Source organism: Trichechus manatus, unplaced genomic scaffold (assembly GCF_000243295.1).
Source record: "Trichechus manatus latirostris isolate Lorelei unplaced genomic scaffold, TriManLat1.0 scaffold00196, whole genome shotgun sequence".
Classification (NCBI taxonomy): domain Eukaryota; kingdom Metazoa; phylum Chordata; class Mammalia; order Sirenia; family Trichechidae; genus Trichechus; species Trichechus manatus.
The window spans coordinates 983,474-1,000,682 of record NW_004444132.1 but is presented as its reverse complement, the minus strand read 5'-3'; the positions used below and the strand labels follow the sequence as shown (position 1 = coordinate 1,000,682).

The window sequence follows — 17,209 nt, the reverse complement described above, 5'->3', positions numbered from 1 at the left end:
ATATTACATTAGCAGATTTTTAAAATGATATATGATTAGCATAGTTTGGGGGAAGTAAGCCCTCTTGTAGGTTTATTGTTATTCGTGGGTGTTATTTCTAAAAGACTGTTTGACCGTAAGGGTCAACAGTGATATTATGTAATTTAATCATAAATTTAATACTAGGAATTAATCCTGATGAGGTTATTATCAGTATAGACAAAAATTTACAATTTTTCTTTTCAATGATAATGAGGTTATCATTTCAATGATAATGAAGTTAATGATAACCTCATTAAGATCAATTCCTAGAATTAAATTCATTATACTGTTAGTAGTGGCATACTGGGAATGATTTTCATGCCCAACAATAGGGAGTTAGTTCAATAAATTTTGATCTAGTCACATGATCAAATACTATACAATTATTAAAATATATTTTGTAATAATAATTAGAAGTATGTATACATGGTTTATTTAGGTGTTTTCAAAAAGAAAAAAGGGCAAAACTCTCAGCTTGGGCCCCATTCAGTTAGTATTTTCAAACAATTGACTTTTTTTGAGTACCATGCATTGGTTTTCACAGCTCTGTTGCTATGAACTCTAGCATTGTATAGTGAAAAGGATCAGAAAATACTTTGTAGAAATTTTTAAAGATTTATTAAGTCCTAGTCTATAACTGTAGATTAATAGATAAGATAAAAACAAAAGTACATTTAAAAAAGGTTTAATTTAATTTCAAAAATTTGTTTTAAGTGCCCACATAGGAGAAGAGTCAGCAGGTAACTGGGGAAATTAAATGAACAAACAAAAATGAAAAGGACATTCTTCTGGAAGCTCACAAAGAGTTAAAGACACAGAATTCCATTTAAGAGACACCCTGAGATGGATGATATAATAATACAATAAACAGTACACCCCAGGGGAATAGAGAAGTGCTTTATTTTGTCTGCAGGAAGTGATATACTGTTTCGATTCTAAGTAGCTCACATTTTTCCCCAGTTTAAGTGTTCTGAAGTTGAGATTATAGTTGATGGCATTTTACAATTGCTATCAGCCATGTGGAAGTCATGACATAATTGACACCTGATTCCACTTCATTTTTGGAAAGATCAAGAAAGAGCTAGCATCCAAGCTGCTTAAAGTAAATGAAGCTTTGAAGAGTATGTGAATAGAAATGGTGGGAAAGGACATTTCTACTGTGCAAATTTAGAAACTACAGGTTTTTTCATACATTGTTGATGCAAGAATGGACCTTAGATCATTTAATTTACTTTCCTTATTTTATAAATGAAGAAACTAAGGCCTAGTGTTGTTGAGAGACTCATTCAAAGTCATACAGCAAGTTGGTGACAGATTCAGGACTAGAATCCTGCTTTTTTGGGGAATTATGCTTATTATATTATGCAGCAATAGCAGAAGGAACTTGACTAAGTGAAACAACAGATAACTGGCGAAAGTGGGTGGTTGAGAGTAACTGAAATTAATAGTTAATTTAACTATGAAAATTTAACTGTCAGTATGGACGATTTACCCTAAATACCCTTTCTGCCTATTTAGCAAATTGAGATAGAAAATATTTTCCACATGATAGTGGAAAGGACAAAATTATGCAAGATTTTTTCTACGAATTTTAAGTCATAATTTGCATCAGAAACCTTTTTCTTCAGCTGTTTCACATGAACCATAAACACGACTGACACCTTTTTTTTTTTTTTTTCTTGGTTGCTGTTTTGAAAGATGGATGTGCTACAAAGTTTAAAATTTAAGAATAAAAGAAGAAATTGGCGAATAAGTTAAAAAAGTTATCTTTAGAATATTGTAAAACAGTCTTTTCTAATGAATTATATATAGTATACTTACAGGTAAATTTTGGTTCTCTCCTAGCCTAATATTCTTTCCAGAAATTGAGGAGTATTAAAGTTTTTTAAAAGTTTAAAAATGGCAATAACACATGATTTTGTTTTTAAGAACAGAAACTTATGCATTTCAAAATTTAAGCCATTTCTGAGAGTGTAAATTTAAAAAAATATGTTTTATTTAGAAATAACTGTGTAGTGAAAACAGTGCTGGTGTATTGGTTCAGGTTCTGCAGAGAAACAGAATCAACAGGAGATATAGATACACAGAGGGATTTTAAGAAATTGGCTCACTCAGTTGTGAGGCCTGGCAAGTCTAAAATCCTTAGGTCAGGTGACAGGCTGGAAACTGTCAGTCATGTGTTGAAATTGGTAGACCAGGCTAGCTATACTATACTCTCGAGGCAGAATCCTTCTTCCTTGGGAAACCTCAATTATTGCTCTTAAAGTTTTCAACTGATTGAATGAGGCCCATCCATATTATGGAGAGTAATCTACACTGCTTAAGGTCAACTGATTTAAATGTTAATCACATGTAAATACCATCATAGCAACATCTATACTTGTGTTTGAACAAATAACAAATAGTCTAGCTATTGGTACAGAGGTTAAGCACTCAGCTGCTAACCAAAAGACTGCGGTTTGCTCCACCAGCCGCTCCTTGGAAACTCTATGGGGCGGTTCTCTGTCCTGTAGGTTCAACTCGAGGGCAGTGGTTTTTTTTTTTTTATCATCTAGCCAAGTTGACATATTAAATTAACCATCACAAGTGACCTAAAAGTGGGGATTGTGATTCTATCCTGAGTTCTTCTAACCAATTCTCCACTCTTGGAAAAGTTTTGAAAATCCCTGTGCGTCAATTACTTCAATTATAAGATAAATGGTTTCACTAGAATTATTATCTCCCTAGTGCTAATAGTGTTTGGTTCTGTGGTTTAAAACATCAAATCTCATTAAATAAATCAATCCTCTGTTGATAAAATTAATGCAAATCATTTGAGATTACTATCCAATTGACTAGTATTTGACTAGTAGATTTATTGGTTGTTATACAATTTAAACTAGTAAACTGATAGCAATAAAATATTAATTTACTCACATTCCACCTGAGTCCACATTAGAATTAACTCTGTGGGATGAATATGTAGTGATTTAGATACAGAACAAAACAAATTTATACATTAAAAATGATTTATTAATAATCTTTATTAGTAAGTATCTGCTTCATTAATTTGAGCGTGCTTATAACAATATATAAAAGGAGTCCCTGGGTGACACAAATGGTTAAGTGCTCAACTACTAGTCAAAGATTGGCAGTTTGAACCCACCCAGAGGTTCCTCAGAAGACAGGCCTGATAATCTGCTTCTGAAAGATCACAACCTTGAATACCCTATCCAAAACCAAACTCACTGCCATCAAATCGACTCTGACTCATAGTGACCCCATAGGGTTTCCAAGGCTATAAATCTCTACAGAAACAGATTGCCACATCTTCCTCCTGTGGAGCTGCTGGTGATTTCAAACCACTGACCTTCTGGTTAGCAGTCAATCACTTTAACCACTGTGCCACCTGGGCTCAGAATTGACTCAAAGCAATTAACAACAACAATATATAAAACCAGTTGCCATCAAGTCAATTCCAATCATTGTGACCCCATGTGTGTCAGTAGAGCTGTGCTCCATAGGGCTTTCAATGGCTTATTTTTCAGGAGTAGATTGCCAGGTCTTTCTTCTGAGGCACCTTTAGATGGATTTGAATCTCCAAACTTTTTGTTAGCAGCCAAGCGCATTAATTGTTTACACCACCCAGGGACTCCTTTATCCTGATGTCTTAGTCATCTAGTGCTGCTATAACAGAAGTACCACAAGTGAATGGCTTCAACAAACAGAAGTTTATTCTCTCACAGTCTAGCAGGCTAGAAGTCCAAATTCAGGGCCTCATCTCCAGGGGAAGTCTTTCTGTCTCTGTTGGCTTTGGAGGAAAGTCCTTGTCCTCAATCTTCCCCCGATCTAGGAGCTTCTCAGTGCAGGGACCCCGGACCCAAAGGTTGTGCTCTGCTGCTAGCACTACTTTCTTGGTGGTATAAGGTCCCCCTGTCTCTCTGCTCACTTCTCTCTTTTATATCTCAAAAGACATTGACTTAAGATGCAACCTAATCTTGTAGATTGAGTCCTACCTCATTAACATAACTACCTATAATCCTGCTTCATTAACATCATAGAGGTAGGATTTAACCACACATAGGAAAATGACATCAATGACAAAATGGTGGACAATCACACAATATTGGGAATCATGGCCTAGCCAAGTTGACACACATTTTTAGGGGACACAATTCAATCCATAACACAACCAAACCAAACTAAAACCTATTGCTGTTGAGTTGATTCTGAATCATGGTGCCCCACGTGTTACAGAATAAAACTTCTTCATAGGGTTTTCTTGGCTGTAATCTTTATGGAAGAAGATTGCCAGACCTTTCTTCCATGATACTGCTGGGTGTGTTCAAACCACCAACCTTTAGGTTTGTAGCTGAGTGCAAACCATTTGTGCAACCGAGGGACTTCTTTATCCCGATGTTGTTGTTGTTAGTTGCCATCGAGTCCACTCCAACTCATGGTGACCCGTGTGTGGAGAGTAGACATGTGCTCCATAGGCTTTCAAGGCTGTGACCTTTCAAAAGCAGGTCACTAGGCCTGTCTTCTGAGACGTCTCCGGGTGAGTTTGAACCACCAACCTTTTGGCTAGTAGTCAAGTGCTTAACCATTTGTGCCACCCGGGGACTCCTGATAGGCTTCACTAAAAGCTCATCATGATCACAGAAATATTTCAAACACTTGTTGGTTGTTTAATATTAATAAATGTGGGGTAAACTTTACAAGAAAACACAGTGAACATTTTTTACTGGTGGAGAATTATTGAATGTTAGTCAATTGGGTATTGGAGAAAATTTATCAAAATACAGATAAGATCTTATAGTATTTGACTTTAAGCCAGATTCAGTTGTCAAGGCTATTCTTAGTACACCAAATCCTATATCATCTGTTTCCTTAAGAACACTTATATTTCTACTCTCCATAGCTAGGGTTTATATCCAAATTATAGGTTCAAACCGTTAAGATTCAAATTAATAATGGGGAGCAAAATCCATCCCTGTTTTACACTGCTGGAAATGAAGTGTTCTTTCTGTCTAGAATATTTCTGCTGACCTTGACCTTGCAATGTAATTACTATGTAAGTTCAGCTTGAGCATCAGTAATTGGGGGTGAATATTAAGTTTGATTCAGAAAGCTTTCAACCCAGAGAGCCAAGGGCAACAAAAATATCAATAAAAGCGGAAACAAATGCTTCATTGTATGCCTAACATGTTTTTCCACAAGTTGACTAAAGAGGGAAGGAACTGGGATGAGGCAAGCGAGGTGCCAAGGACCTGCAAATAGATCAAAAATTTAGCTAAGAAGAATTCAGGGGATATATTGGATTTAAGTTTTAAAGATTATCTCAGGGCAATAGTTTCAGTGGTTTATCCAGCCTCCATGGCTCCAAAAATTTTGGAGTCCATGGGAATTTGAAATTCTTTTCTGCATTTTCCCTCTTTTGATCAAGGATTCCTTTACAGAATCCTTCATCAAAATGTTCAGTAATGGTCACTGTCACTGAATTGTACATGTAGAAACTGTTGAATTGGTGTATGTTTTGCTGTGTATATTCTCAACCCAACAAAATAAATAAAATTTTTAAAAATTAGCTAATTATAAAACATGGAATTTTACTGTTTTAAAAAAACTGAAAGTGAGAGGAAATAGTTATGTTTTTCCTTTCCAAAGAAAGAGGAGTGAGGCACCCAAGCCCAGGATTTCCCTCATATTCCAGTACAAAGAGCCACGCTCTGACACAGGGGTAAATGCCTTGCTCTTTCCGCTTTAGAGTCTATGTTTTGTGAGTTCACTCCTCTGCAGTTATTCACATTTTCTCTAAGATAAAACCTAATCATTCAGATTCTCAAGGGTGCCAATTAATCACAACTCTTCTCTTCTTTAAGTTCTAGACCCACAGAAAACTAGTCCAAAGAGTTGTACGGAAGATATGTGGTGAAGCTTGTATGGAGAATGACATTCTAGCCCGAAGCCAAAAAAAACCCTCCTAATGTTCCCCTCACCCCAAGTCTAGGGACCTATTTCTGCAGAGTGACACTTAGCCAGGCAGCCAGCATGAAGGACCACAGCTTGCCTCATGCTCTACGAAGGAAGAGACGGTAAGAACGAGGCTGGGGCTTCCTGGGCACAAGAGTGGAAAGGAGAACCTGTTTACCAGTGGGTCTTCAACTAAAAGCAAGAGAGTGGGATAGTGGGGCTATAGGAGAGAGGGAAGGAGGGAAAAGGGAAGGAGTGAAGAATCTGGGTCACATAGTACAATTTATTTTTATTCCAATTTTACCTATCAATCCCCATCCCATTCAGAGGAGTAATTGAGAACTGGAAAATAGGGTTAACACGTTTTCTCTAATCCTTCTCTGAGAGGGCAGACCTAAAAGTAAATGACCCTATACTGTATTTTATGCAAATAACGCACATCGTCTACATTTGCCAACCGCACCCTTCCCTCACTCCCCCAGATATTTTTGTAAGCGCGCTATGCTAATTTTTTTTTTTTTTTTTTTTTACAGCAACTTCAGTTTTGCTTTTGGAATTTTAATAATTCCTTTAGTTCTGAGGTTAAAAAAATGAAGAGAATTTAGTTGTCATTGTAAAAAAAAATTGTTTCCTTTAAGATAAAATTGATATTTTGACTTCTTGGACATTGTGTTCACTTGTATGCAGAATCAATCTCTCTTTATCAAGGTCTTCAATTTAAATTATTTTCTTTAGCAGAGAGACCATTTGGAGACAAATGTTCTTTTGAACCCCATAGCTCTGGAGCTGGTGCCATTATGTTAAACCTCTATTGCTGTTTTGTACTATTTGAATTGAGATGTAAAAAGAAAGCTATTATTAACCTGTTCTCAACTGGAATTCTGCCTGAGGTCTGACAGGCTTTATTTTAAGCCCCTACTTCTTATCTGAGAAGTTTACACACAAGCCCTGAGATTTTGAAAGCTAACCATCATGGTGTGTGCAGGAAATTTTGAGTCTTTTCTACATCTGTTATCTGTTTGAAAATTCTGACCTGAAGGCACAAAGCATTAGAATTACAGACCATATGGAACATCTGGAAATTCCTCATTTCCTTTTGGTGGGCCATAACTAAAACCCCATCTCTTCCCTAGTTCATTACTTCACTCACTAATGATTAGTGCTACATCAGGTCTGTTTCAGTTCCCCTTTCTGGCTCAACAGTTTTCAGTGCCTTTTATTTCCTGCTGTCTTGAACTCTGCTTCACTTGCTCCCCTCCATCTCATTTACTATAATGATAAGCCACCCTCCACAAATTATTCTGGTGCAATTAAGTATCCAGGAAGGCCAGACACCAACTGCACTTTATCCCTCTAGTTAAATTACCAGTTGCCGTGAGCACACCTTGTTCCAAAGAGTTCATAAGCCTTGTGTTTATGGCACGGTACTATAACAACTTTTATCTAGAAGATTTTTTTTTAACTTTCTAATTTGACTCTGAGTTTTTCTTGAATGTATTTTCAAGATGATGATAAGGATAAGTTACCTTTAGAGAATTTTTATACCTTTATACTGCTCATTAGTTTTAGCAAGAAGTTTATAGAAGAAGTTGCATAGGCAGCAGGCAGCTCCTTTAAGATCGTCTTCTCTTTATTCTGGACTTCCTTTCCAACATCCTTCTTGGCAAAGTTTGTCCACTTCCAGCCAGACTTGCATCAGCTCCACTGCTTTCCCCAATTAAATATGCAATGTTAACATTTTAGAAAGCAGGGAATAGTTTTGAGGTGGGATGCAGCCATGCGAACAGGGAGGAAGGTTAAAGAAAACAGTAAGCGTTATGTACTTAAGAATAAGATGTTTTTCTTTCTTTCTTTTTTTCCTCCTCTTTCCCTTAGAGATAACCTGTAAACTTTGTATGGGTTGTGCATGTAGAAATATGTTTCTATATTCTGTAATTCTGTATTGACTTTTAAAAAGCAATAGGACATTTCCTTGATGTTGTTTTCGTTTGAGGGTATGCTAATTAAGTATATTCTTCTCTCCTCTGAACTGAGGACTAGACAGACGCAACAGCAATAAAAATATAGGCTTCATAACTGCTAAATCTAATTTCTAGAATGCAGCTTGGACCTGAAACCAGAATTCTCTTTTCTTTCCCCCATGAACCTTGGGACCTATGCTTGGTGAGAGCAGGCTTACAGAGCTGGCATCGAGTCAGAGCAATGGAGGGCCAGGCCCTCCCTCACAAGCTTGTAGAGGGCAGCAGAGAGCACAAGGGAGGTCATGAGTGAGCCCAACCCTGAGTACATTAGGCCCTGTTCAGCAGGGAAATACTGACCGACAGATGGCAGCCTCTCTCTGTCTCACCGGATAGGTAAACCCCAACTGGCTCCCTCTGGCAGAATGCACTGGAGACGGGGAAGGAATTTCTTCTGCAACAGTTTTGGGAGGATTATTGTAGTTGTTAGTTGCCTTCTAGTTGATTTCAACTCGTGGCCACCCCATGTGTGCAGAATAGAACTGTTCCATAGTGTTTTCAAGGCTGTGACCTTTTGGAAGCAGATTGCCAGGCCTGTCTTCTCAGGCGCCTCTGGGTGTGTTTGAACCTCCTACCTTTTGGCTAGTGGTCCACAGCTTAACCCTTTGCCCAACCAAAGGACTTCTTTCAGAGTGTTGTTGTTAGATGCCATCAAGTCGGTTCTGCCTCATAGCGACCCCATGTACAATAGAACAAAACACTGCCTGGTTCTGCGACATCCTTACAATTTTTGCTATGTTTGAGCCCATTGTTGCAGACACTGTGTCAATCCATCTCCTTGAGGGTGTTCCTCTTTTTTACTGACCCTCTTCCTTACTAAACATGATATCCTTCTCCAGGGACTGGTCCCTCCTGATAACATGTCCAAGGTATGTGAGACGTAGTGTCGCCATCCTCGCTTCCAAGGAGCACTCTGGCTATACTAGTTCTAAGAAAGGCTTGCTCGTTCTTCTGGCAGTCCATGGTATGATCAAAATTCTTTGCCAACACCATAATTCAAAGACATCACTTCTTCTTTGGTTGTCCTTATTCATTGTCCAGCTTTCATATGCATGTAAGGCGATTGAAAATGTCATGGCTTGGGTCAAGTGCACCTTAGTCCTCAAAGTGACATCTTTGTTTTTCAACACTTTAAAGAGGCCTTTTGCAGCAGATTTGCCAATGCAGTATGTCATTTGATTTCTTGACTGCTGCATCCATGGGCATTGATTGTGGATCCAAGTAAAATGAAATCCTTAATTATATCAATCTTTTCTCCCTTTATCCTGATGTTGCTTACTGCTTATTGCTCAATTGTGAGGATTTTTGTTTTCTTTATGTTGAGGTGCTTCAAGTTCTCTTCACTGTTAAAAATTAGGTTGTCATCTGCATTTCGCAGGTCGTTAATGAGTCTTCCACCAATCCTGATGCCACCTTCTTCTTTATGTAGTCTAACTTCTCAGATTATTTACTCAGCATACAGATCAAATAAGTGTGGTAAAAAGATACAAACCTGACACACACCTTTCCTGGTTTTTAAACCACACAGTATCCCCTTGTTCTGTTCAAACAACTGCCTCATGGTCCATGCACAGGTTCCTCATGAGCACAATTAAGTGTTCTGGTATTCCCATTCTTCGCAAGGTTATCCATAATTTGTTATGATCTACACAGTTGAATACCTTTGCATAGTCAACAAAAACACAGGTAAGTATCTTTCTGGTATACTCTGCTTTCAGCCAAGATCCATCTGACATCAGCAATGATATCTCTGGTTCCATGTCCTCCTTTGGATCCGGCTTGAATTTCTGGTATTTCCTTATTGATGTACTGCTGCAACCGTTTTTGAATAATCTTCAGCAAAATTTTACTTGCATGTTATATTAATGATATTTTTTGATAATTTCCGCATTTTGTTGGATCACCTTTCTTTGAAATGAGCACAAATATGGATCTATTCCAATCAGTTGACCAGGTAGCTAGCTTCCAAATTTCTTGGCATAGATGAGTGAGCACTTCCAGCGCTGCATCTGTTTGTTGAAACACCTCAATTGGTATTATGTCAATTCCTGGAGCCTTGTTTTTCACCAATTTCTTCAGTGCAGCCTGGACTTCTTTCAATACTATTGGATCTTGTTCATATGCTACCTCCTGAAATGGTTGAATGTCAACCAATTCTTTGTGGTACAGTGACTCTGTGTATTTCTTCTATCTTCTTTTGATGCTTCCTGTGTTGTTCAATATTTTGTCCATAGAATTCTTCAATATTGAAACTTGAAGCCTGAATTTTTTCTTCAGTTCTTTCAGCTTGAGAAATGCTGAGAACACACGCTTCCATTTTAGTTTTCTAACTCCAGGTCTTTGCACATTTCATTATAATACTTTTCTTTGCCTTTTCTAGCTGCCCTTCGAAATTTACTGTTCAGCTCTTTTACTTCATCATGTCTTCCATTTGCTTTAGGTATCAAAACTTTAGAGCAAGTTTCAGAGTCTCATCTGACGCCCGTTTTGGTCTTTTCTTTCTTTTAACGTTTTTTGCTTTCTTCATGAATGATGTCCTTGATCTCATTCCACAACTCATCTAGTCTTTGGTCACTAGTGTTCAATGTGTCACATCTATTCTTGAGATGATCTCTAAATTCAGGTGAGATATACTCAAGGTTGTACCTTGGTTCTCATGGACTTGTTTTAGTTTTTTTCAGCTTCAAATGGTCTGTTCCACAGTCGGCCCTGACCTTGTTCTGACTGATGATATTGAGATTTTCCATCTTCTCTTTCCACAGATGTAGTTGATTTGATTCCTATGTTTTCCATCCAGTGAGATCAACGGGTATAGTCATAGTTTATGTTACTGAAAAAGGGTGTTTGCAATGAATAAGTCATCAGTCTTGCAAAATTCTATCATAGGATATCAGGCATCGTTTATACCACCAAGGTCATATTTTCTATCTACAGATTTTTCTTCGTTTCCAACATTTGTATTCCAATCACCAGTAACTATCAATGTGTCTTGATTGCATGTTTGATCAAGTTTGGACAGCAGAAGTTGGTAAAAATCTTCAATTTCCTCATCTTTGTCATGAGTGGTTGGTATGTAAATTTGAACAATAGTTGACAGCCTTCGTTGTAGGTGTTTGGATATTATCCTATCACTGACAGCATTGTACTTCAGCATAGATCTTGAGATGTTCTTTTTGACAATGAATGTGATGCCATTCCTCTTTAATTTGTCATTCATGGAATAGCAGAACATATGATTGTCTGATTCAAAATGGCCAATACTAGTCCATTTCAGCTCACTAATGCCTAGGATATTGATCTTTATGTGTTCCATTTCATTTTTGTCAACTTCCAATTTTCCTAGATTCATACTTTGTATATTCTACATTCCGATTAGTAATGGATGTTTGCAGCTATTTCTTCTCATTTTGAGTCATGCCACATCAGCAAATGAAAGTCCCAAAAGCTTAACTCCATCCATGTCATTAATGTTGACTCTACTTTGAGGAGGCAGCTCTTCTCCAGTCATCTTTTGAGTGCCTTCCAACCTGAGGGCCTCATCTTCTGGCACTATATCAGACAATGTTCCGCTGCTATTCATAGGGTTTTTCACTGGCCAGTTTTTTCAGAAGTAGACTGCCAGCTTCTTCCTCCTAGTCTATCTTAGTCTGAAAGCTCAGCTGAAACCTGTCTGCCATGCGTGACTCTGCTGGTATTTGAAATACCGGTGGCATCACTTCCAGTATCACAGCAACACTCAAGCTACCACAGTATGAAAAACTGACAGACGCGTGGTTGTTGGGAGGGTTAATGGCCCTAAATTATGGGTAGGTAAGAAAATGGGGAAAGGAAGTGCATACTTTTCCTTACTAATGACATCTCTGTTAAGACATCAGTAGTGCTTTTACCTTTATTTTTTTGCATAAAAAGCAAGTTTGTAAGCTTGAAATACAATTTTATGTACAAGATACTTTTATAAACTTTGAATTGTTATTAGTTTGCCAAGTAACCATATATTTTCATTTAAGTATGTTATTCATATGAGAGTTTTTAACTCAAAGGTAGTCATTAGTCTAGCGACCAGGACTGGGAAATGATAAGATTATAGAGTAGCAAGTCTTGGTGCAGAGGCATAAATGGGAAATAAAAAAAAAAAAAAAAGTAAAAAAGGAGAGGACTACTCTTGAAAGGACAGAAGCAAAGAAAGACAAAAGGGAGTAACGTTTCTGATGTCATCAAAATTTCAAAGGCTGTGAGAGAATGGGTGGTAACTCTAGACTGCTGGAAATTGATAAGGGAATAGAAGCCCTCTAGATGAGAATAAGGTTGGTAGTTTGCATCCACCCGGACACATCTAGGAAGAAAGGTCTGAAAATCTGTTTTTGAAAAATCAGCCACTGAAAACCCTATTGTGCTTAGTTCTACTCTGATGCTCGTGGTGTCTCCATAAATTAGAATTGACTTGACGACACCTGACAGTGTGGTGGTCGTGGGAGGTAAGAACAATAAAAGTAAATCAAAGGCTTTCACAAGACCAAAGAAGTGGAAAATATCTATTAATTTCCAGGTGTGCACCTAGGAATGTAGAATTTAACATTCCCAAATCACAAATACCTACTATGTGGAACCCCTTATTAAGGGTGCTGAAAAGAGAACAAGTATTTCTACCTCCAAAACCACCAGATATTGCCAGGGTTTGTTGGAGGATAAACATTGACGTGAGCAAATTTGAAATGCATTTCCAGCCATTTATATTCAAGTAGGGGATGTGATTTTCTTGACAAAAGACTTAATCCTATATATATTCTGGGAATCCCAATTTCGCAGACACTTGTTATTAAATAGAAGATCAATTCATTAGCCATATAATTTAAAAACACCTACTTGCTGCTTCCTTTCTGGTGTCAGACTACCAGAGGCACATTAATTAATTTATATTCTTCTCAATGTAGAGAGCACTTCTAGGACTATAGAGATGACCAGAATTAGAATATGCATGCATGGTTCCGGTAAAATTAGATCTTTGTTAATTTAGGTGTTAGTAATTATTTATACTCTCAGATACTTTCACTTGTCAATGCATTATTGAAGTGCTTGGAAATACATTTAAATACTTATATTGAGCACAGTTTATGTTTAATATACTAAGCATAAGGGTCAGTTGAAGGATCAGTAAAAAATACAAATACGGTGTGGTGCCTGTCCTGAAAGAAGTTTTAATCTGGTAGAGAGACACTGTCATAAACTGAAAACACATGTGAATGAGTGTGGAATTACACATGAGATGTATTAACTGAAGCTGATTTTGGAAATACCTGATCTCAGGTTTCCAATGTGGAACCCTGGGGATACAGTGTGATATAACCACTCTTGTTTAGTGGTTAGAGACATGCCTTTGATCAGATGGGTTTGGAACATGTGGTACCATTTGTTAGCTGTTTTACCTTGATAAGGTACTTTGCTTTAAGCCTTGTTTTCTCATTTGAACAACGGGAATAATAATAATATGTGTCTCAAAAGACTAATGTGACCAATGAAATAAATACTTATGCAATGTGTAGCGTAATGCTACTATATACATGGTCAGTGTATGTTAACAATCATTTATAAATAATTATTAATATGTGAGTAAATCTTATTGTAGTGAATGAAGAATGCTAGAAAATATCTCAGGCTTTAGAGATAGGAGAACAGGTCAAATATCAAGGAATTATTTTTCCTTTCTCTTCAATTATTTTGTTTATATAACCATGAAGTTTAAAAACAGGGTAATAATATTAATCAGTATAGAAAAGTTATAGACTGAGGAGTGAAATATTCTAACGTATCAGTTTAAATGGTTCTAGGTAGTCTGAGGTTTAATTTTAGTAGAAGAAATGAATTCATTTACTACAAAACCTATCTCTTTTACTTTCGTTTATAAGTTTCTTTGCCAGGATACCCTAGAACTGCACATTCTTACTTTTTCCTCCTACCTCCAGATTAAGCTTTCGTGTGTGGACTAGACCTCAACCACCTGGTCAGGAGCAGAGCATGTTAATTCCTGACTCTGGCATACGAATTTAAAATTCTTGTCAGCAATTTATAAAAGAGTTATTCCCCCAAATTATTTTTGTTTGCTTACAAAAAAATGAATTAATAGAATTATAGTTTTATTTATTTATTTATTTTTGCTATATAGTATTAGAGTGCGGTGATTAGTAATTATCTGCCAAGTTTAACTGTAATTCTTCGGTTTTGCTTATTGGTCCAATTAACTGCTCACTCTTAACCATGAGGCAAGTTCCACAGCATATGGCAACAATTATAATTTACCATAGTCATTTGTCAAAACTTAATATGGTTCTATTGATTTTGGTTCTTAACTGTTGTAAGCACTAACAATTTTCATCATTTAGGAGTTATAGCACCCTAGTCTGATAGTTAAAACTGAGCGAGGGGGGTGTGCTTCATTTGGGTGAGCAGCTTTTTATACCAACAGAAAAAACATCATGACTTACTTTTACTTAAGGCTATTGGAGTTACGATAGATTAGGGAAACAGCATGAGATTATAAAGCACATCGTGTATTCATGTCTTCTTCATTTATACTCATTCAGGAATGGAAAGTATTATCTGTGATTACAAGTTATTTTAAGACTTTGAGTATGTTATTAGTTTCAAATTTTCCATGATTACATCTTAGATATACAACAGGGAGAATATAATGACACTATTAAATGCACACTCTCTTTTCTAATATCTGTCACTTAATGAAAAGCAAAGGCTTTTAAATCATTGCACTTAGCCTGAAGTGTAATGAAATGAAGTGTTCTTGCTTGAACAGAAAGAATAATCAAACTCTAGTTAGGCAATTAACGTCTTTGGTTTTTGCTCCACGCTGTACTCCATCATTATGACACCCATATCTTTATCTCTGGGTGAACTCATATGAGAAACTGGATCTAGAAAGCTGATAAGCCATTCTGGATCTTTTCATATATCATAAAGCATAGAAGACAACGGGTGACATTTTATTTTCTATAATCTATAGTTTTAGTTTCTTTAATATTTACCTCCTCTTCCCTAGAAGGTTGTCAACGATTGTCTTGGAGGGCTCTGTGTTTGGTCCATGTAGAAATACTAGGTAGCTCTTGTTGCTGCTACATCTCTGTATAGCATTGTATCATTACCAGCTCTTGTGAGAACAGGCTCCTTTCACAGGTCTGGAAGGAGGAATGACAGTTCTGAAGATTATACCTAAAACTGAATGAAGCAGAAATTTGGCACTGTCTAATTTTCACGGTAGATGTAAGAGGATTGTCTCAGAGATGTATGCTTCCATGTACAGTTTTAGACTAAATTTCTCTCCATTTATCAAATGGACTGACTGATTGAAGAACTTCTAATTTTTGTATATGGAAAAATTATTTTAATAAAGACATAAAGTCAGAGTAAGGTAATTAACCAAATCTAAATAAGTTACATAAAAATATGACAGCCACTTTTGCTTCAAACATCTACATGTCAGATATGCTGTTTTTCTTTGCAAAAATTCTTCATATACCTGCCTCATGATTCCTTTTTATTTTGTTTTGGTTTCCCTAACTCTGTTAGTAGATGTTCATTGGTTTATTCATTTGTTAAATACTAAAAATTAATGCATAATTAGAGGAATAAAACTTGAAATCATAAGAACCAATTTTAAAAGCTGTTTGATAATTATATCTTCATGTGATTATGAGTAATTACAGTATGTATGCTTAATAAAGATAGGATGACTGGATGAATAAATACAAATAAAACACTGATTATAAGAATAATCATAATCCTTTTATAATTCTTTATAAGGATTGATGGAATTTGTGATGTAATTTTACTTTAATTTATATGCAATGAAATATTTCCCCCATTTTTCATTCTTCTTACCTTTTGGACCACTTTAGAAATTTATTGTTGATAGATCCTGTAATTTACTCTTTACAAAATAAAATAAACATAGGTCAGTTAGATTGTATTATTTAAATGCCAGATATTTTCTCTTGTAGAGGCGGTATGCATTTTTAAAGGATGAAAAAGGAGACACCTGTACTTATAAATGTAAGTAGTTTTGCCTTATTTTGATTTTGGTGAGCATTTGCAGAAAAAAAGCTGTTCTATTGATTTCTGATCACTGTCTCAGGAAACGAAAACGGTGCTACGTCCGCTCTTCCTACTCTCTTCCCTCTTGAGTAATTATGCTTGAGAATAAGTTTTGCTAATGGAAGGTTGCTTAATTTAATAGTTGTAGAATGTATCTGGGGAGAGCAATTTGGCAATAGTGAAAAGTAAAATGTGATCTTACTTGTCAGTTTAGAATTAAAACAGTACAGATAGCCACCGAAACTACTGTGTTATAGGAGACATGAGGGTAAAGATGGACTCTCTTAAATCACTGACTGGTGAAGTATTGCAGGCATAATCAAAGCAGAGGCATTCTGCAGACTTTGCTTCTTTACAAATTGCCATGCCTTTTCATTTTTCTTGTATGTGTCTTTTTCTGTTTTGCTTTTCCGTTAGTTATAAACACATCAAAGGAATTTTCCTGTTGTTGCTATCAAATTCCAGAACTGACATCTAGCTTATGTACTTCCAAATTTAAGTCTGATTGATTGTAGTATTTGTGATACCTAAAACTGGGATTGACTCAACATAGATATTTAATTTTTATCTGAGTATTTTAATTTTTTAAAAAATTGTTGTAGTTTAAATGAAGTTTACATTTCAAGTTAGTCTCCCATACAAAAATTTATACATGCATTGTTATGTGACCCTAACTGGTCTTCACATACTGTGACAGCACATGCCTCCTTTCCACCCCTGATTGCCCATGTCCCTTCAACCAGCTCCTAACCCTCTCTGCCTTCCCATCTCACCTCCGGACAGAAGCTGCCAGTTTAGTCTCTTGTATCTACTTGAGCTAAGAGGCACACTCCTCACGAGTATCGATTAGGTCCCACAGTCCAGTCCAATCCCTGTCTGAAGAGTTGGCCTCAGAAATTGTTTTAGTTCTGGGCTGGCAGAGAGTCTGGGGGCCATGCTTTCGGGGTTCCTCCAGTCTCAGTCAGACCATTTAGTCTGGTATTCTTACTAGAATTTGAGTCCTGCACCCCACCTATCTCCTGATCCATCAGGGACTCTCTGTTGTGTTCCCTGTCAGGGCAGTCATTGGTGGTAGCCAGGCACCATCTAGTTCTTCTGGTCTCAGGCTGATGAAGTCT

The 17,209-nt window shown here is 36.7% G+C and overlaps 1 long non-coding RNA gene across 1 annotated transcript in view; it reads left to right on the top strand.

Moving 5' to 3' along the window:
• The first annotated feature begins 5,899 nt into the window (after nucleotides 1-5,899).
• LOC111822703 (uncharacterized) overlaps nucleotides 5,900-17,209 on the top strand; it is a 72,607-nt gene continuing 61,297 nt past the window's right edge. The window contains exons 1-2 of the long non-coding RNA XR_002825829.1: nucleotides 5,900-6,095; nucleotides 15,998-16,049. This is a non-coding gene — a long non-coding RNA (uncharacterized LOC111822703). The remainder of the gene's footprint in view (nucleotides 6,096-15,997; nucleotides 16,050-17,209) is intronic.